The sequence below is a fragment of the Scyliorhinus canicula genome, chromosome 12 (genome assembly GCF_902713615.1).
Source record: "Scyliorhinus canicula chromosome 12, sScyCan1.1, whole genome shotgun sequence".
Taxonomy (NCBI): Eukaryota; Metazoa; Chordata; class Chondrichthyes; order Carcharhiniformes; family Scyliorhinidae; genus Scyliorhinus; species Scyliorhinus canicula.
In genome coordinates, this window is record NC_052157.1 from 125,120,631 (window position 1) to 125,141,034 (window position 20,404).

Consider the following 20,404-nt stretch of genomic DNA (forward strand, 5'->3'; position numbering starts at 1 on the left):
TACCCAACACATCGTGGTACCAGTGAGTCATGCTCGAGTTTGACGGACCTACCTTGAGATAGTCTGCCTTTGATCAGCGATCAGCCATCCGGTAACATGGACAGCGTCCGCCCTCCCCCGCAGCTCCGCATCGCCGGCAACCTCGGTGCTAACTGGAAGATTTTCAAGCAGAAATTCCAGCTATATCTTGAAGCCACCGACCTCGAAGCTGCATCGGATGCCAGGAAGATTGCTTTCTTCCTCTCTACAGCCGGGGACCACGCTATCCACATCTTCAACTCCCTCACATTTGCTGAAGGCGAGGACCAGTTTATGAAATCATTGACCTGGACAAGTAAAGCAACTGTGCATTTCAAGTTGTGACATTTTGATAGATTTTCTCGTGCTGTTACTCGGAAAGGTCCACAGGCATGAAAGTTCAAGGTATTGGTCACCTTGACAGTCACTGGTACAGCAGTTTCTTTCCAGGAAGTGGCTTCTAAGGGACTGAGCAGTTCTATAATGAGGATCTGTCCGTAGATGTATCCAGGTATGATTACATTAGCTGCATATGTTCATAGAAATGTTGACACCGTTTCATCTACAGAACCTAATGTACAAGTGGACCTGCCTTGCAAGCCTCCTCACATCATTATCTTCCTTCTGAAGAACCTTTAGATAGAGAGTGATATTCAGCTGGATATCTAAATGTCCAAATTAGTCTTATGATGATTAAAATTCCCTTTAACATGTCTTCAGATCAAAATTAGTGTTCAGCTTTGAGATCCGAATTGTTATGTTAGTAAAATCATTCAGCCATGAAGCAATCAAATTGGACAGTCAACATAAAGTAGTTTACTATATTACCAGGTTGACTCTCCATTAAGAAGGAGGACCCAAAAAGGCTGAATGGGCTACCAATAATTCAGCACCCAATTGAAATGAGCACTAAGCGGCTGTAGTTTAACCATCCATCAGGCTATCTAAGTAAGCAATGGGCCTTCCTGGTCCACAAGTGCTCAACGTCACAGTGGACTATGGCTTGTTGCACATTCTGATGGACACTTCTGCCTAAATTCCATCCGCACCCTTGACATTGCATTATAATCTCCTTAATTCTGGATATAGGAGATGTATTCAGTGACTATCATCGTCAATGAGGATTCAATTGGCTAGGTGTGTGACTCCCTGCAGTATTACCAGTTCCACTTGGTCTTCTGTAAATTGCTACCATTTCTCACAGATATGGACATAAGACTGGATGCTAGCTCATACCAAACAAGCCCTTGGGCGGGATTCTCTGACCTCCCGCCGGGTCGGAGAATCGTCCGGGGGGTGGCGTGAATCCCGCCCCTGCCGGCTGCCGAATTCTCCAGCGCCGGAGATTTGGAGGGGGTGAGAATCGCGCCGTGCTAGTCGGCGGGCTCCCCCTGGCGATTCTCCAGCCCGCGATGGGCCGAAGTCCCACCCGTTCTATGCAGTTCCCGCTGGCGTAAATTGGAGTTGGTCCCTTATCGGAGGGACCTGGCCACGCGGACGGGCTCCAGGGTCCTTGGGGGGGGGGGGGGTGCGGGGTTATCTGACCCTGGCGGGTGCCCCCATGGTGGCCTGGCCTGCGATCGGGGCCCATCGATCCGCAGGCGGGCCTGTGCCGTGGGGGCACTCTATTCCTACGCGCCAGCCGTGTAAGCCTCTGCAATGGACGGTGTGAAGGTGAACCCCCCTCCTACGCGCATGCGCTGGGATGACGTCAGCAGCCACTGACGCTCCTGCGCATGCGCGGACCCGTACCGGCCGGCGGGGTCCCTTTGGCCCAGGCTGGTGCTGCGCCAAAGGCCTTCCACGCCGCCTGGAGGGGTGCAAACCACTCCGGCGTCGGGCCGCCCGACGCCGGAGTGGTTCCCGCCACTCCACTGCGCCATTTCCTTCTCTCCTTCGATAGCTCAGCTGGTAGAACGGAGGACTGTAGATGATTTAAACTGACATCCTTAGGTCGCTGGTTCAATTCCGGCTCGAAGGAAGCCCCCTTCCATTTAGGGGCTGGTTTAGCTCACCAGGCTAAATCACTGGCTTTTAAAGCAGACCAAGCAGGCCAGCAGCACGGTTCGATTCCCGTACCAGCCTCCCCGGACAGGCGCCGGAATGTGGCGACTAGGGGCTTTTCACAGTAACTTCATTGAAGGCTACTCGTGACAATAAGCGATTTTCATTTCATTTCATTTCTGCCCACCCCGCCGATTCCTGGAGAATTCCGCCCCTTGTGTTCCATTATCCTTAAGAAACGCACCGGAAATATATTTTTGACTAATAGTTTTCTCCATATGTACGATTTGTTATGAATGCGGGACTTTGCAAGATGATTATGCTTTAAAATATAACCTTTAACTTAAAGTGAAGTGGAATATTGTGACTGGTGGGATGGTAGCCATACCAAACCGCTTCCTGGAGACAGGCCCATGTGATCTGGAAAAGAAACCCAAAACATATTGAAAAGAAACGGTAATTTCCACACCTGAAACAGAAAAGGGGCAGCTGCTTCTGGAACATAGTTACACAGAGACACACAGAGCGAGAGAGAGACAATGTATGTGCAGTGAAGAGCAAAGAAAGACTGTTTGTGTTCAGAGCCAAGCAGAATGCTGGTGACAGCTAGTTTTCTGTTCAAAAAGAAGAACGCAAAACAGGTGGGAGTTTTGGAAATTTAAGGAACAGAGATCCAAGATGGTCCTTGCTGGTGAGTCAAATCTGGGAGATTCAGGCTGAGTGGACTGACTTTCTAGGAACACTGGAAAGTTCACCCTTGCGCTATGCTATATATGATCTTATGACATTAATTGAGGGGGCTAGTGGTGAAGGAATTCAAAACAGTCTGAAGGGAGACAGTAAAACTACCAGATCATTCATTAGCAATAAGTATGGATCTATTCAAGGCTGCATCTTCAAAGGAAGTGTTCTCACGGGCAGCTCACAGTGTGGTCAAGACCATGTCATCCTCTTGGGTTAGAAAAATGTCTGAATCAGATGTTTCATGAAATTGAGGCTTCCATATGAGGCCGGCCCTGAGACAGTCCAGCACTGACCCTTGGCCAACTCTCTTCACAGCCTGGGCACCTCTACACTCTGCATCTTCCTCTTCTTTTTCCTGTTTCACCTCCTGCTCCTCGATGAACTGTGTCATTCTGTGCACATCTTTGGGTTGTAGGGGTGAGACCAAGCAGGCACGGGAGAATGTGCCAACTCCACATGGGTATTGTCATGTGAGAGTACCTTTAAGAAATGGATGTTTAAGAAATGTACCTTTAAGAAATGGGTGTTTATCAGTGATGTCAGATAGTGGGTGGAGCTGAGCTGGGTCAGTCAGCGTTTTACTTTCGTTTTAGGCTGTTTGCTGCAGGGTGTGTTTTAGTTTCGTTTTCAGAGCTGGATAGCTGCAGTCACAGCCAGAAGGCGCATTGGTCTCTCTCTCTCTGTAATCTAAAGACTGTAAATCAATCATTTGTTGATTTAAAACTAATAACTGCTCTCAGTAGTGACTTTAACCTGGTGTGTTTCTTTAAAAGTTTTTTTAAAGTCTTAAGTCTTGGGGCAGCACGGTAGCATTGTGGTTAGCACAATTGCTTAACAGCTCCAGGGTCCCAGGTTCATTTCCCGGCTTGGGTCACTGTCTGTGCGGAGTCTGCACGTTCTCCCCGTGTGTGTGTGTGCGGGTTTCCTTCGGGTGCTCCGGTTTCCTCCCACAGTCCAAAGATGTGCAGGTTAGGTGGATTGGCCATGATAAATTGCCCTTAGTGTCCAAAATTGCCCTTTGTGTGGGTGGGGTTACTGGGTTATGGGGATAGGGTGGAGGTGTGGGCTTGGGTAGGGTGCTCTTTCCAAGAGCTGGTGCAGAATCGATGGGCCTAATGGCTTCCTTCTGCACTGTAAATTCTATGACTCTATGACTTCTGGGTGTTAAAACGACAGCTTAAGGATTACTTAGTGAGTTAAATTAATTAAATTTGAATTGTTGGTTGATAAGATGTTCACTGTATGTTTCAAAAACATTAACTTGAGTTCATAGAATAAACATTGTTTTGCTTTAAAAAATACTTTTCTATTTCTGCTGTACCACACCTGTAGAGTAGGCCATGTGCTCCCCATACCACAATCTATTAAAAGTTGTGGGTCAGGTGAACTCCATGATACACTTTGGGGTTCAATAAACCCTGGCCCATAACAAATTGGGGGCTCGAGGGGGATAAAAGTCTATCTATTGGATTGGCTTAGTGAACATAAAGACAGTGAGAGGTGAGCATATTGTGATTGCTTTTCAGGTGTGGTATTCTAGTTTAAGTGGACAGTGTGTTGTGGACAATGGTTCTTTCACAGGCTCTGAAGTTTTTTGGGGGTGGAGATGGTCACGCGCAGTACCTTATGGACAGAGACTAAAAACAGACTTTTAGATTTGGCAAAAACATTGCAGTTAACATTACCTGACAAAATGCGAAAAGATGAGGTAATTATGGAGGTGGCTAAGCACTTAAAGTTCCTGAGATACAGTCTGACTCATTAGACATGGCAAAAATTTAGTTACAAATTACACAAATGGAACATGAAAAAGAATTAAAGCAGCTTGAATATGTAATGAGAGAAAAAGAAAGAGAAAGGGAGATACAGATCAGGGAAAAAGAAAAGGAGAGAGAAGAAAGAACCTAAGAAAGAATAGCCCTAGCAAAACAAAAAGAAAGAGATAGAGAGGAAAGGGAAGAAGAGAGAGAGTTTGAACTTCAGAAAATGGCTATGAAACATATCAGTCAGTTAAAATTGACAGACATAAAGGGAAATGTACAGTTTGAGGATAATGATGAGGATAGTGAGAAAGAGCGTCATAGTCGAAGGCTTGGTGGGGATCTATTTAAATATGTCCAAGCATTGCCAAGGTTTGATGAGAAGGAGGTGGAAGCCTTTTTCTTTTCATTTGAGGAGGTAGCTAAAGAAATGAAATGGCCACAGGACATGTGGGTATTACTGATTCAAACAAAGCTGGTAGGTAGGGCCAGTGAAGTGTTTGCATCATTATCGGAGGAGGTATCTGGGGCGTATGAGGAGGTGAAAAAATCTATCTTAGATGCATATGAACTAGTGCCTGAAGCATACAGACAAAGGTTTAGAAATTGAAGGAAAAAATTTTGTTAAATGGAGTTTGAAAGCTCAAACAGAGTAATTTTGATAGGTGGATAAGGGCTTTGAAAATACGTAATTTGAAACGTATGAAGCTCTCAGAGAAATTATACTTGGGGAGGAGTTTAAAAGTTCAATTCCTGATGTAGTGAGAACTCATGTGAAAGAGCAGAGGGTTAAAACTGCGAGATCAGCAGCAGACACGGCAGATGATTACGAATTAGTTCATAAATTAAAGCTTGGTTTCCAACATCAGTTTCAGCCTGTGAGGGATAGAAACTGGGGACATGAGAAATACTCAAGTGTTAAAAGTAAAGGTGATCTGATGGGCGATAATAAGGAGAGTGTACCTCAGATTAAAAAAGAACTCCAGGAGGGTGGAAAAGAAATGAAAAGTTTCAAATGCTTTCACTGTAATAAACGAGGCCATGTAAAGTCACAGTGTTGGTGGTTGAAGCAAACCACTGGGAAGGCTGATATGGTAAAACAGGATAAGACAGTGGGGCTTGTTAAAGTGGTAAAGGAAAGCCCAAGTGAAGCAAAGGAGGTGCAAAAGATTGTACAGCCTGATCAAGAGGTGATTGGTGAGAAGGTGCCAGATGTCTTTAAAGAATTTACTTGTGTGGGTAAAGTTTACTCATGTGTCTCAGGAGAACCAGCTAAATAAGTCACACATTTAAGAGATATGGGAGCAAGTCAAACTTTAATGGTAAGAGATGAGGAGTTGTGTAGTTTGGGAAGAATATTGCCAGAAAAAGTGGTAATATGTGCAATTCAGGGTGAGAGGAGTAGTGTTCCATTATATAAGGTAAGGTTGGAAAGTCCAGTGAAGAGCGGTGAAGTGGTAGGCGGAGTAATAGAGAAACTATCTTGTCCAGGAATACAGTTTATCTTGGGTAATGATATAGCTGGATCGCAGGTGGGAGTGATGCCTACTGTAGTGGATAAGCCAGTGGAAAATCAGAAAACTGAAGTGTTGAAGGACGAATATCCTGGGATTTTTCCGGTTTGTGTAATAACAAGGTCGCAAAGGCACAGGTTAAGACAAGAGGAGAAATCAGAGAGTGAAGATGACATTGAAGTGCAATTATCAGAAACTATTTTTGATCAGATGGTTGAAAAAGAACAAAAACAGGTGGAGGATGAGGCGGATACTTTTAGTTCAGGAAAATTGGCAGAGTTACAACAAAAAGATATAGAAATAAAACGGATGTATCCGAAAGCATACATGGAAGAGGAAGCTGCGTGTCTACCAGAGTGTTATTACCGTAAAAGTAATGTCTTATTGAGAAAATGGAGACCTTTACATATGCAGGCGGATGAAAAGTGGGCAGAAGTTCATCAAGTAGTATTTCCAATAGGGTATAGAAAAGAGGTGTTGCGAGTTGCACATGAGGTACCAATGGGAGGTCATTTGAGAATAAGGAAAACTCAAGCTAAAATCCAGAAACATTTTTATTGGCCTGGACTACATAAAGATGTAGTTAATTTTTTCAATCATGTCACACATATAAAGTGACAGGGAAGCCTCAAGCTGTGATAAAACCAGCGCCCTTAATACCCATTCCAGCATTTGAGGAACCTTTTACAAGGGTCCTAATTGATTGTGTAGGACCACTTACGAAAACAAAAAATGAGAATCAATATCTTTTGACTATAATGGATGTGTCTACTAGGTTTCCAGGGGCCATTCCAATATGTAATATTACAGCTAAAAAGATTGTGGAGGAGTTACTTAAATTCTTTACTCGATATGGACTACCCACAGAAATACAATCAGATCAAGGATCAAATTTTACCTCAAGGTTATTCAAAGAAGTTATGGATAGCTGAGGAATAAAACAATTTAAATCAACTGCGTACCATCCAGAATTGCAAGGAGTGTTAGAAAGGTGGAATCAGACATTAAAGACAATGTTGAGGGCTTATTGTCACGATTATCCAGAGGATTGGAATAAAGGAATTCCATTCGTACTGTTTGCAATTAGGGATGCACCAAATGAGTCAACCAAATTCAGTCCTTTTGAACTAATTTCTGGTCATGAGGTAAGATGACCACTTAAATTGATGAAGAAAAAATTGGTTTGTGGGAAATCGGAAATTACATTATTGGATTACGTGTCCAACTTTAGGGAACGATTAAATAGAGCAGGTGAATTGGCTAGACAACATTTAAAAGGTGCACAAAACGTGATGAAACGGGTAGTGGACAAGAAATCCAAAGTTCGTAGTTTTGCCAGTGGAGATAAAGATTTAGTGTTGCTACCAGTGGTAGGTGAACCTTTAAAAGCTACGTTTTGTGGACCTTATCAGATTGAAAGGAAATTAAGTGAGGTGAATTATGTGGTAAAAACACCAGATAGAAGGAAGACTCACCGAGTGTGTCATGTGAATATGCTTAAAAGGTGCTTTGAAAGGGAAGGAGAGAAAAAGGAGGTTTTAATGATTTTAACTCAAAGTGACGAACCAAATCCAGGTGACAGTGAATTTGACATACCTCAAATTAAATTGGAAAATGAGGATGTTCTTAAAAATTGGTATAAATTATTGAGTTACCTTCCAGAGGAAAAACAAACTGACCTGAAAGAGTTATTGATATCACATGGGCAATTTTGTGGAGATAAATTGGGAAGTACTAAAATGGCTATACATGATGTAGATTTGGGAAATGCTGTTACAATCAAACAACATCCATACAGACTTAACCCTTTAACATTGGCACAGGTTAACAAAGAGATTGAGAGTATGCTTAAAAATGGCATAATTGAAGTGGGTTGAAGCCAATGGAGTTCACCCATAGTGATGATACCTAAACCAGACAGTACCCAGCGGTTGTGTTAAGCCAATTGGCATAACTTCAGTAGTAGGGAAGATGCTGGAATCTATCACCAAGGAAGAAATAGCGAGGCATCTGGATGGAAATTGTCCCATTGGGCAGACGCAGCATGAGTTCATCAAGGGCAGGTCGTGCCTAACTAGTTTAGTAGAATTTTTTGAGGACATTACCAATGCCGTAGATAACGGGGAGCCAATGAATGTTGTATATCTGGATTTCCAGAAAGCTTTTGACAAGATGCCACACAAAAGGTTGCTGCATAAGATAAAGATGCATGGCATTAAGGGTAAAGTAGTAGCATGGATAGAGGATTGGTTAATTAATAGAAAGCAAAGAGTGGGGATTAATGGGTGTTTCTCTGGTTGGCAATCAGTAGCTTGTGGTGTCCCTCAGGGATCAGTGTTGGGCCCACAATTGTTCTCAATTTACATAGATGATTTGTAGTTGGGGATCAAGGGCAATGTGTCCAAGTTTGCAGACGACACTAAGATGAGTGGTAAAGCAAAAAGTGCAGAGGATACCGAAGTCTGCAGAGGGATTTGGATAAATGAAGTGAATGGGCTAGGGTCTGGCAGATGGAATACAATGTTGACAAATGTGAGGTTATCCATTTTGGTAGGAATAATAGCAAAAGGGATTATTATTTAAATGATAAAATATTAAAACACGCTGCTGTGCAGAGAGACCTGGGTGTGCTCGCGCATGAGTCATAAAAAGTTGGTTTACAGGTGCAACAGGTGATTAAGAAGGCAAATGGAATTTTTTCCTTTATTGCTAGAGGGATGGAGTTAAAGACTAGGGAGTTTATGCTGCAATTGTATAAGGTGTTAGTGAGGCCACACCTGGAGTATTGTGTTCAGTTTTGGTCTCCTTACCTGAGAAAGGACATACTGGCGCTGGAGGGTGTGCAGAGGAGATTCACTAGGTTAATCCCAGAGCTGAAACGGTTGGATTACGAGGAGAGGTTGAGTAGACTGGGATTGTATTTGTGGGGGGAATCTTATAGAAACATGTAAAATTACGAAGGGAATAGAGAGGATAGATGTGGGCAGGTTGTTTCCACTGGCGGGTGAAAGCAGAACTTGGGGGCATAGCCTCAAAATAAGGGGAAGTAGATTCAGGACTGAGTTTATTAGGAACTTCATTTCTGCTGCACCACACCTGTAGAGTGGGCCGTTTGGTCCCCATATCACAATCTATTAAATGTTGTGGGTCAGGTGAACTCCCTGATACACTTTGGGGTTCTCTAAACGCTGGCCATAACAGTATTGACCCAGGTCCTCGTCGCCTTGAGGCAGCAGTTCTAACCACTGCACTATCGTGCCTCCCAGGAATCCAGTGTTGGAGGCGAATCCCACTGCCCTTTATGCTTGCAAGGCTCCAACTGTTTGAGGGTATCAGTGACCTGTGAAACGGTGTGCTGCCATTTGAAAGGGGTCATCGATGTCCACTGCTGATGCTTGAAGGAGCCAGAAATGGAGAAATTCAAGGGCACAGTGACTTTGATATGTATGGGTTGGGCATGGGGAGTAGAGCCATGAGATGTGAGGGCCTCTGCTATAAATCTCAGTGAAAATTTGCCTGGTTAGGTGCAGTCTGCTACAGGATTGATTCTCTGAAAACTCCTTGTTGAAGGGCATGGACTTTGTTACTTTTCTGCCCCTCATCTCTTGCCCCCGCCTTTCCCATGCCCTGTTCTGCCTCTGCTGTTGAGACTGCTGATCCTCATTGCCAATCGACTTAATGGGTGCAACCTAACAGCCATGCCGGGCATGAATCCAAGGGGGCTGGTTAGATTGTGGGAGAGTCCAAAATCGGGAAATGAGCCAGACGCTGAATGGTTTCCAATCTAACCAGCCTGCTTCCGTTGGCGAGATCAGGATCAAACGGTGTGCTCTTCCGAAGTGTTCGCTTGGAAGACACCAGGAGAATGGATATGTGGTCAGTGGGAGGGAAGGTCATTCTGTCTGGCATTAACAACTCACATGCCACCTTACTGTGCGGCCCAGTGGAGATCAGGGAGCCTCTTGCAGCTTTGAGTGGTGGTCTTTCTAGTGACACTCTCCGTGCTTACAGCTGCTGCCACTGCCTCCCAGGCGGCATTGGCTGTCCTGTGGCTGACCCTCCGACCTGTCGGGGGAACAGGATATTCCATCTGGACTCCACTGCGTTCAACAGTCTGGCCACGTATGTATCTCTGAATCGTATGGTCGGTTTGTGCCGTGGCATGGCTGTGTGCTGTCTGGGTTTTCCTCTGCGGGGTCGGTTTAAGAGCTGCTCTCCTGCTGTGCTGAGCTCAGTACAGGAAAATCAGCTGGTGGGACAGTCTTTTCCGGCGTGAAGCCCACAGGGCACCGTTGAGAGCCCTAATTAACTTTAGAAGCACACGGCTATTGCCCCTTGCTACCACACTTAGAAACTTTCCATTAGATTGCGCCCCGGATTTGAGAACTGTAATCTCATCACCAGCCTTACTTGCACTGAGCTGCACTCACAATAATGTTTGCAATCCTAACTGCCTCCTCTTAAGTACCTGTGATGGCAGGAGAGTCAAAACCTGCTCCACTGCCTGAATGTGTAGAGACACCCTCTCCCCACAGCCTCTACACCAATGGTCACCATATAGTCAATAGTGAATGACAGGCCGATCCCAGGGTCTTGAATGGTCGATTTTCATTGCCTGCTGAACGGCGCCAAATTACATGAGACTCTGGATTAAAAAGAACAAAGAAAAGCACAGCGCAGGAACAGGCCCTTCAGTCCTCCAAGCCTGCGCCGACCATGCTTCCCGTCTAAATTAAAATCTTTTACACTTCCGGGGTCCATATCCCTCTATTCCCATCCTATTCATGTATTTGTCAAGGTGCCCCTTAAACGTCACTATCGTCCCTGCTTTCACCACCTCCTTCGACAGCGAGTTCCAGGCACCCACTACCCTCTGTGTAAAAAACTTACCTCGTACATCTCCTCTAAACCTTGCCCCTCGCACCTTAAACCTATGCCTCCTAGTAATTGACCCCTCTACCCTGGGAAAAAGTCTCTGACTATCCACTCTGTCGGTGCCCCTCATAATTTTGTAGACCTCTATCAGGTTGCCCCTCAACCTCCTTCGTTCCAGTGAGAACAAAACAAGTTTATTCAACCTCTCCTCATAGCTAATGCCCTCCATACCAGGCAATATCCTGGCAAATCTCTTTTGTACCCTATCTAAAGCCTCCACATCCTTCTGGTAGTGTGGCGACCAGAATTGAACACTGTACTCCAAGTGTGGCCTAACTAAGGTTCTGTACAGCTGCATCATGACTTGCCAATTTTTATACACCATGCCCCGGCCAATGAAGGCAAGCATGCCGTATGCCATCTTGGCTATCTTCTCCACCTGTGTTACCCCTTTCAGTGACCTGTGGACCTGTACACCAAGATCTCTCTGACTGTCAATGCTCTTGAGGGTTCTAACATTCACTGCATGCTCCCTACCTGCATTAGATCTTCCAGATTCTCGTAATGCTGAGAGAATCAGTTCATTGCTACCAAACAACACCAAAACTTGACAAGTCTTGGGCAATGAGAATCCCGCAGGTGCCAAAACTTGAAAAGGCTGGTTGAAGACAAAATGATAAGCAAGGAGCCAGCGACCCCCAAGGGAGAAAAAAACCTCCCATTTCCATCAGGAATGAGGAAATGAATTTCTTTTTACGAATGTCAAAGACAAGACCATTTGTCTCGTCCACTACAGTGTAGCCTTGAATAAAAAAGGTCATTTGGAACGGCATCACAGACAATGCATGCAAAATTTCAAGAAAATTTCCATTTACACAGCATTATTCGGATAAGGAAAGTTGTGGAGTTCAAGGAAATTTGGAAGCTCAACGGCCACTCATTTCAAAACCTGTGACTAAAGGCAAGGCTAGCAAAGAGATTTTTTTTTTCATTCACCATCTGCTGGTGAACCATAAGAAACCATTCACTGATGGCCAAGTTATTAAGGGGTCTATGACAGTTGCTACGACACTAGGTTCAAAGACTTTAAAAACAAAGATAAAATTATGACAGCCATCAAGAGCATGCAGCTTGGCGCTTCAACAGGAGCCAAAAGGGTGGAATTGTTGTCTGCAAAGAGAACTCAGCAAAGACACCAAGACTTAACAGGCTGTGAATGTTGCTGATCATTTTCATTCACAGGGCATTCAAAGACTCAACAGCGAAGGAGGACTTTCTCACTCTTTTGCCACTCTAAGAGGGGCTGGTTTAGCACACTGGGCTAAATCACTGGCTTTTAAAGGAGGCCAGCAGCACGGTTCGATTCCCGTACCAGCCTCCCCGGGCAGGCGCCGGAATGTGGCGACTAGGGGCTTTTCACAGTAACTTCATTGAAGCCTACTCGTGACAATAAGCGATTTTCATTTTCAAGAGAGGACAAAAAGTGAGGACGTCTACAATGAATTCAAAGGTATGTGACTGAGAAAACCATTCCAATCAAGAAACCGGTTTCAATCACAACCTATGGTGCACCGTCAATGCTGGGTGTCAATGCAAGCTTTGTTTCACTTTGCAGAAAGCACCCTGAATTCCCTTCCTTTGTTAATTACCACGGTGTTATCCATCATCAAGTGCTGGCGAGCAGGGGTATTGACTTTACTCACGTGATGACAGTTACTGCCAAGATAGTCAACTCAATTCATGCCAGAGCTCTGCAACATCTTTTGTTCAAATCGTTGCTTGATGAGCTTGATGCCCACCTATGGTGAGCTAATCCTTCATACAGGTATGAGGTGGTTAAGTCGAGGAAACGTCTCCAGAGATTTTTAGATCTGCTTCCTGAAATTGTCATCTTTCTTAAATCACGAAATGAGGTGTACAGCGAGCTGTCAGATAATGCGTGGTTGCTAGATTAAAAAAAAATAATTTTAGAGTACCCAATTCTTTTTTTCCAATTAAGAGGCAATTTAGCGTGGCCAATTCACCTGCCCTGCCCATCTTTTTGGATTGTGGGGATGAAACCCATGCAGTCACGGACAGAATGTGCAAATTCCACACGGACAATGACCCGGGGCTGGGATCGAACGCAGTCCTCAGCGCCCTGAGGTAGCAGTGCTAACCACTGCACCGCTGTGCTGCCCAATGTGGTTGTTTGCCTTGGCGTTTCTTACGGACGTAAGTGCAAAATTGAATGAGCTGAATTCCGAACTGCAAGGGAGACGCAGAGGATTCTCCGGCCACGCCTGCCCGGCGACTGGAAATTCCCACTCCAAGTCAATGAACCTTTACGTGGTCCGCGACCCACCCTTGGCGATCTCGCAGCGGGTGGGGCCGAAGAATCCAGCCCAGTGACCTGTCGCACATGATCAGTGCAGTTAATGCGTTCAAGTTAAAACTGGGCCTGTGGTCCTCTCTGTTAAAGAATAACATTACTGAGCACTTTCCAAATCTGGACAAAGTCCAAAACAGGTCAAGCAGAAGGCGTTCCATCCAAACAAATTCTGTGACCAGCTGAACAAATTGGAAAAGGAATTCACGCACGATTTCAGGAGCTAGACAAGATGGAACAAATCTCTATGTTTGCCTCAAATCCTTTTCTTCAAGTGGACAGAGGAGAACTGACAGCACAATTACAGCAGGCGTTTGAACAAAGCAGTGGACATGACATAGAGATCATCACCATGTAAATGATAAGTCAAAGGATAAAGGCTGTTGGGAACTTGTAAACAGAGAGAAGTTCCTTCTTCAGACATCCTGCTCACTCAAGGTGAAAGCCTACTTTGGTTCCAAATACCTCTGTGAGATGGCTTTTTCCCAGATGAAAATACTCAAGTCCAAATATCGCACTCATCTCACAGATGCTAATTTGATGGACCGTGTGAGACTGGCCTTCTGAAACTACGACCTAGACTTCACAGCACTCACAGATAGTGGGCAAGCACAGGTGCCACACAGAGAATAGGTGAGTGTTATGCACAGCGTATATTTTTAGGGGTTTTAGTAAAGCTAAATTTTTAAGAGTAAATCTTGTGCCGAATTTAGATTCTAAAAGTGATCCTGTGCTCAAAAAGGTTGGAGACCACTGCTCTACACACCAGATGGCACCTGTGTGTCAATGGCTGAGCATCCCTCGCATCCATGCTCCCTTTTATGGGCCCACCTGTTTTAATTCCGCGGTTTTGACTGGCTCCCTGCTATGCTGTTGCCTCTATGCACCCAGACTGTCTCTGACCCAACGGGCAACCTGTGTGCCCCCACCAAAATTCCAAACTGGTCCAAATGAACAGAGAATCGGCATATTAACAAGGTTAATTGTCCTTCTTTCCAAATTGACACAGGTCCGAGGGCCCGCCTTCCCCAGCCCTCAAGAAAATTACTGAAGGCCTGAGCGGTCACCGAAAACTGGCATGTCAGCCGGAGGTGCCATTTATTGTGCCCACCTGCCTCTGTTCCCAGCCCCACTGGGACTTAACAATCTTGCCTCAGGTCTTAAATAAATTTAATTCTCTGATGTAAATGTGAGGTTCATTCTAGAGTAAAATACATGATTAAAAATAACTGTTCTAGTCTTTCGTTAACCAATCTACAATAAAAATGAAACTCTAAAGCACACTGAAAAGCTAGATATATATTAAATGCTATAGATTCTAATTTAATGATATGCAATTTTGGCCAATCAGGTGCAAGCAGGAAACAGGATTTGCATATTGAATTTAGATCTGCTTTAATTGAAGAGCTGTCCCTATTAATTTTCTGTAGTCTTTCAATTAGTTTGGAAAGATAATTGTCTGTGTTTATTTGGAATATAATTATAATTTTGTGCAGGCATTTCTAATAATTGTTAAATAGTTAATAAGCTTCTATTTTTCATAGATGAATCTGGCTGTTTATTTTCCTCTTACTATACCTATAAATTTACATTTAAAGTCAGTGATTTATAGACCATTAAATAATCAGCTGAATATCTCTGACTGCCATCAATCTAAATGACTGGCTGTCAGCATAGATCACTTCATGAATACCTAATTAGAATAGCAATCTCAGTGGTATTCACATCCTCCAACATCGGCTGTAGTCAACTGGATAATGAATAATAAGTCTCCTACTCTAGATTCTCTTAGGAAATAAAACTTGCTGGAAAATTATTTGAAAAGTGCTACATCTATGATGTGAAGGACTCGTGGTGCATTGGGTAGCATCACTATGCCTGAGCTAGAATGCTGCAGCGTTGGGTTCCAACTTAGAATTTGCTAGCCCGGGTAGGTGCTTTCATTATGTGGCTAAGCAGACTGAGTATCAACTGGCAAATCTTTCCAAGATTCCAAGTGGCTGATGGAATGGCTGGGAAGCGATTCTTGGTCTGCTATGTGGAAGAAAAGGTGGACCCTTTGCCGTCATTATCCATTGTTCCTGACTGCAACTTGCATATTGCTACAGCATGAACTATAACACACCACAACCCACATTTATAGGATTTATTAAAGAACCCTTATCTGTCTGCATGCATTTGTACAGAATTCTGCTTTTCTCCCAGTTTTGTGCCAACTTTATCTAAGCAGACACTCCGGTGCAGTACTGAAGGAATGCTGCACTGTTGGAGATACCAGGGTGACTTTTCCGCTTCTCCAACCGTGCGTTTCTGCGCGACGGACCGTCACTCACAGCGGGATTCTCCATTCCCGCCGTTGGACAATGGGATTTCCCATTGTAGCCGTCCACACCGCCGGGAAACCCAGAGAATTCACCCCACCACCTTTTATGTGAAACATCAAATCAAGGACCTGTCTTCTCTGCAAAATATCCCATACCACAGTTACTAAGGAGTGCAGAGGTGTTAACCTTGGTTGCCAGGCAATATTTATCCCTAAACAGATTGTCTGGGCATTGGCACATTACTGTTTGTGATGGGAGCTTGCATTAAAATTGGCTGCTGTGTCTCTGACATTACAACAGTGACCATACTTAAAGTACTTCATTATCTGTAAAACCATTCAGGACATCCCGAGGTCATGAAACACACTATATAAATGCCAAATGAAAATATTTCTTTCAATTTCATTGTAAATGCCTATGCCAATATGTACAACAGAAAATGTCTCTGGAAACTTGTCATGCTGCAATTACACTCCAGACAAAGGATGGCGCTGTCAGTGTCACTGGGCGCGATTCTCCGCTCACCAGGCCGGTTGGGAGAATCGCGGGAGGGCCGTTCAGGCACACCCCCGCGATTCTCCCACCCCTCCAAAATGGTGTGTCGCGTTTTGCGACACGCCGCTAGGAGAATCGCGGGTCGCCGTGGGATTCTCCAGCCCGGATGGGCCGAGCGGCCTGCCGTTCCCGATCTGTTCATGCCGGCGGCAACCACACCTGGTCGCTGCCGGCGTGAACATAGCACGAAAGGTGAGTTTGGGGCCTGTGGGGGGCGGAGAGGGGATTGTGCACCACGGCCGTGCTCGGGAGGGAACTGGCCCGCGATCGGTGCCCACCGATCGTCTGGCCGGCATCTCCAAGAGACACACTCTTTCCCCTCCGCCGCCCCGCAAGATCAAGCCGCCACGTCTTGCGGGCAGCGGAGGGGAAGACGGCAACCGCGCATGCACGGGTTGGCGCCGGCCAACCTGCGCATGCGGGGCTGATGTCACGTATGCGCCGCCGGCCGCCTTATTATCGCCGTGCCGCCTTGACGCCAGCGTCAAGGCCCGGCGGCCGAGTTGCACAAAACGCCGCTCCTAGCCCTCCTGGGGGAGAATAGGGGGCGAGGAGCGACCTCCGACGCCATCGTGAAACACTCCGGGTTTCACGATGGCGTCGGCCGTTGCGGAGAATTCCGCCCACTGTTTTCCACCTCCTCAGCCTGTACTGCAGATGAACACCTACATAACTAACCCTACTTCTCTGTTTTCATATCGCTGTATATTTTGCTATTTAACTTTTAAAAATATAAATTAGAAGTATAATCTCCAATTGAAGGTAAAATATATGCGGCCAGAATCTCTGATCCTGAGACTAAGTGTCACGGCAAGATTCGTGGACTTCTACAACAGCAAAACTCACTGGACCGATTCAGCGACCTCTGAATGGCGAGCACCAGTTCCACATGGAACACAATCGATTCCAATGAGAAATGGTGCGGGATTCGCTGGGTTCATGATTGACACTCAGGAGGCTGACAAGCTGCAGTTGGATATACACTGTACCCTCCTGTCTCCAACACCCTCCACTGTGCTGGAACACCACAGCACCTTGTACTCCCCCCCCCCCCCCAACTCCTGTCCCTGGGACATCACATAGGCAGTGGGCAGAAGAGGGTGGCACCATGCCACCTGGGACACCCGAGCAGCAGCTGGACCCATCCAAGCCCCGTTGCCCCAGAAGACGGTGGCTACAGGGCACCCTGGTCGGAGGGCTGCAATCACAGCAGGCTGCCTTCACTCCTGGTGTCCCGACTAGGGGTCCACCTAGGCCTAACATTAGGGTCCGAAAGGCCAGAAAACTAGAAACCAGTTAAGTTGGCAGACATGGGTGCAGGGCACAGTTTAGCGATTGGGGCTAAAGACCAAATCTGTATATATGTTTTCACATTAAACACCTGTACACAAAGTTACTACCTGCCTCGGTGCCTTGTCAGAAAGGTGTGAAGGGTGAGCTGGTCTGGGCTGACTGCAGAGGCAGCAGGGGTGTGGGGGGGAATGGGCGGACGTGTCCTCCCCGTGCATGTTGGCCCTGGGCACATGTGCAGCCTCCCATGCCTGCCTGGGCCCTCCCATGCCTGCCTGGGCCCCATGTCCTGCCCATTCTCACTCTCCCCTGCATCCTCCTTGTTGGACGAGGACCGATGTTCATCCTTCTCCTCCAGCATGTCGCCCCTCTGCTGCGTGATGTTGTGGAGAACGTGGCAGGCCACCACCATGTGGGAGACCCTCCAAGCGCGATACTGGAGAGCCGCTCCAGAACGGTCAAGGTGTCTGAATCGCATCTTTAGGGTGCCGAAGCACCGCTCGACCACAAGCCTGGTCGCTGTATGGGCGCCGTTATAGCGGGTCTCCATGTCGGTCTGTGGCCTCTGGATAGGTGCCATCAGCCACGACCGCAGTGAATAACCACTGTCCCCTTCCCCCAGCCGAGGGTCACCTCGAAGAGGCCAGGAACCATTGAGTGTGCCAGGATGAAGGCATTGAATATTGCCCGGGTATTGGGTGCAGCCGTGCATGATGCACATCTTATGGTCACACACCAGCTGCGTGTTCATCGAACGGATCCCCTTTCGGTTTGTGAAGATTGGCTTGTCATCCGCAGGTGCTCGTAGGGGGACATGCATCCCGTCGATCACCCCCTAGAGCCGGGCCATCGCGGCGGTGGCAGTGAACCCGGCTGCCTGGGCATCCTAGTGGGCTCGGTCCACATTGAAATGGATGTATTGTGCCGGCTGGGCATATAGGGCCTCCGTGACAGCCCGGGTCCATCTTTTCACAGAGCTCTGTGAGATCCCGGACAGGTCCTCACTCGACGACTGGAAGGAGACTTTGGTGTACAGGGTCAGGGCGACCGTCACCTTGACGGCCACCGGGAGCGGATGTCCTCCCACATTCCTCCGCAGTGTCAGGTGAGCCATGATTTGGCAGATATGTCGCACTGTCACGCTGCTCAGCTGGAGTCTTTGACAGCTTACCCACCTCGGCAGATCCTCGAAAGACAGGTGCTGCTGGTACACACGCGGCCTCATGCGGCACCGCCTTTGCTACTCCTCATCGGCCTGATTGATGGCCATCTCTCCATACTCAGCAGCTGCCTCCTGTTCGTCTGGAGCAGGCTCCACTGCTGCAGCTTCCTCCTCCTCGAGCAGCTCCAGCTTGGACAGCTGCAGTGTATTCCCCAGGGCTGCAGCGACTAGGGGGTGAAAGGCTAACATGTTAGCATGTTGCATATCTCCATGTCCAACCAGGTACAATGTGCTACATAGTGGCCCAGGTAGGCATTGCAGACCCAGTGCCAGCATGTCTCCCAACCCCCACGGTGAATACTTCTTTGTCCGACATTTTGCCATTTCTATTATCGTGTGTTATGCATCTGGGTGGAAACAGGCGCTTACTCAGTCCTTTGTTACTCATTAAATACAACTGCCTCGTACGTTTAATCACTTCCACTTGGTGATGTGTCACAGCTTGCACTACTCAGCTGGCTGCAATAAAAATCATGTTCAATAAAAAAACAGCATCTGGCTATGGTTAGGCTGCTCAATGTTCACTCTGTGCTCCTCTACCCAGCAATGTGGAAACTTGCCCAGGTCTGTCTTGTACAGGTATGCCTTGTACACAAGAAGTAGGACAAATCCAACCTGGCCAATTACCACCTCATTAGGCTATTCTCGAACATCAGTAAAGTGATGAAAGGGGTCATCAACAGTACTCTCAAGCGGCACTTACTTAGTCATGACCTACTCACTGGGGCTCAGTTTGGGTTCGGCCAAGGTCACTGAGTTCCTGACCTAATTCAGCCTTGGTTCAGACATGGAGAAAAGAGCTGAACTGCAGAGGTGAAGTGGGAGTGACTGCCCTTGATACCATTGTAACTCCTTCATTCAAAAAGGGAGATACAGGAAACTATAGGCCAGTTCGCCTAACAGAGGGAAATTTTAGAAACCATTATTAAAGGTGTTATAGCAGGGCACTTGGTAAAACTTCAAGTGGATCAGGCAAAGTCAACATGGTTTTGTAAAATTGAAATTATGTTTAGCCAATTTATTGGAGTTCTTTGAAGGAGTCACTTGTACTACAGATAAAGGGGAAGTAATGGATGTACTGTACTTAGATTTTGCACATATCAAAGGTTTTGCACAAAATAAAAGCTCATGGTGCAAGGGATAACATATTGGCATGGGTTGAAGACTGGCTGACTAACAGGAAACAGAGATTAAGCATAAACGGGTCATTTTCTAGTTGGCAGCATGTGATGAGTGATGTGCCACCTGGATCATTGCTGAGTTCTCACCTTTTTACAATTTAAATAAATGATTTGGATGAAGAGACAAGGTATGGTTTTAAAATTTGCTGATGATAGAAAGATAGGCAGGAAAGTAAATTGTGAAGAGGACATTCGGAGGATACTGAGGGACACAGATGGGTTGAGTCAGTGGGCAAAATCTAACAAATGGAATGCCAAATGTGAAATTGTTAATTTTGGCAGGAAAAGTAAAAAATAAGCTTGTTATCTAAATGGTGAGAGAATACAGAGCTCTGAGGTGCAGAGGGATCTGGGTATCCTAGTGCATGAATCACAAAAGGCTAGTAGACTGGTGCAGCAAGCAATTAGGAAAGCTAATAAAAAGTTATCATTTATTGTGAGGCGAATTGAATATAAAAAAATAATCTTGTTATTGTCACAAATAGGCTTACATTAACACTGCAAGTTACTGTGATAAGCCCCTAGTCGCTACATTCCGGCGCCTGTTCA

General features: G+C 46.1%; 1 protein-coding gene and 1 non-coding gene across 2 annotated transcripts in view; both read left to right on the forward strand.

Moving 5' to 3' along the window:
* Nucleotides 1-20,404, forward strand: part of caln1 (calneuron 1) — a 482,787-nt gene that overhangs the window by 93,172 nt on the left and 369,211 nt on the right. The window lies entirely within an intron of this gene.
* On the forward strand, nucleotides 1,912-1,999 carry trnay-gua. Its single transcript is given in 2 exon segments — nucleotides 1,912-1,948; nucleotides 1,964-1,999. It is a non-coding gene; the product is annotated as a tRNA-Tyr (tRNA).